Source organism: Schistocerca serialis, chromosome 1 (genome assembly GCF_023864345.2).
Source record: "Schistocerca serialis cubense isolate TAMUIC-IGC-003099 chromosome 1, iqSchSeri2.2, whole genome shotgun sequence".
Taxonomy (NCBI): Eukaryota; Metazoa; Arthropoda; class Insecta; order Orthoptera; family Acrididae; genus Schistocerca; species Schistocerca serialis.
The window spans coordinates 367,264,674-367,266,492 of NC_064638.1; positions in this window are offsets into that span (position 1 = coordinate 367,264,674).

The window sequence follows — 1,819 nt, forward strand, 5'->3', positions numbered from 1 at the left end:
AATGGCAGTATAAACACTGGTTTCATTGTGAAACGAAACGACATCAACAAAGAGTTGTGTATTGTTGGAAAACATGCATGAAGAAGTCAGATTATAAAGGCAAGAATATGTCGAAAAATGTTAGCAACAATGGGACTGGTATAACCTGAGGCAAACTGCTGCAAAAGACAAAAAGACGAAGTAATTCATGGTGATGCAATAAATATTTCCACCACTGTACAACATATATTTAAATTATATAGCTTATGTCTGTCTGAACCCTTTTAGAGCATCTTGTAAATAATGAAGTAAATCATTACAGAATCTTTCACAATATTTGCTAACAATGTTCCCCTTATCTATACGAGAAAAGTCAGAATCGCAAATTCTGAGATGTTGTACAATACAACATAACTGTTTATGAGTATAGGTGTATTTGCACTTTTAAAACGTTCATAAAAGTGTTAAAATAATGATTTAAGAAGTCGAAATTTCAAAAATACCCCCGGAAAGTCACAGCACTGGAACCTCCATTTTTATAAAAAAAGTACTATATATATTTGGGGGGTGGGACCAGACAGTGAGGTCATCGATCCCATCAGATGAGAGAAGGAAACCGGCCATGCCCTGTCAAAGGAGCCATCCCAGTGTTTTTCTGAAGCGAATTGGGAAATCATGGAAAACCTAAATCAGGACGGCCGGATGCAGATTTGAACTGTCATCCTCCTAAATTCGAGTCCAGTCTGCTAACCAATGCGCCACCTCGCCCAGTATGTGTGTGTGTGTGTGTGTGTGTGTGTGTGTGTGTGTGGCTGTCTCTCTGTGTGTGTGTGTGTGTGTGTGTTTTAATATACTGAATATGTTAACAATATACAGCCTATGCCTGACCAACTGTTTATGAGAATAATCATGTAAAACTTGGAAGTAAATCTTTCAGCTCTCTCCTTCACTCTCTCTCATATATATATATATATATATATATATATATATATATATATATATATATATATATATAATAAATGTTCATATGCACAAACGCTCTCTCTCTCTCTCTCTCTAAGAGAGAGAGAGAGAGAGAGAGAGAGAGACTTTATGCACCTGAACATTTATTAGATTATTTATTTATTTATTGTTGGCGAATTTTCCCTAAAAGGAAATCGTTAAGCTTATGACTTTGAAGGCTTGTTCTTCTTGTCCTTCCAGTACTCCTTCATTCTCTTGGAGAGGGCCTCTTTTCTCTCCTCAGACCATTCTTCTTTGGTCCGCTGTTTTAGCGCTTCTGACTTTACTTCCCAATTGTCTATGTGTTTTCGGAAGGTGCTTCTGTCTGTGGTGTTTGTGGTGCCAATTGCTTGTAGTTCTTTTCGGACTCCTTCCATCCAGGGTGTCGAGACTTTAAGTGTCTTGATGTGTTCTAGAATTTTCTTGGTGAGTCTTGTTTCAGGGAGTCTATCTAAATGTCCGTAGAATTTAAGGCGCCTTTTTCTCATATCGTTCTCGATGTTCGAATATGCTTCTACTGTTGAGTTCTTCTGTAGTCTGTAGCCATCTGGTGTGGGTCTTCCTCCTAAAATTTTCCTCATGATTTTGCGTTCTTCTTTTTTGATTTCTTCAATTTTGATTTGCCTGTTGAGTGCTAGTGTTTCGCCGGCATACAGTACGGCGGGTTTGATCACTGTGTTATAGTGTCTGATCTTGGTGCTTCCGGAAATGCATTGTTTGTTGTAGACGTTTCGTACCATGCCTAGCGATTTCCGTGTCTTATGTTGTCTGTCTTCGTAAGCCAGTTTCTCTGTTCCGGTCGGTTCGATGATTTCGCCTAGGTATCTGAAGTGTGTGA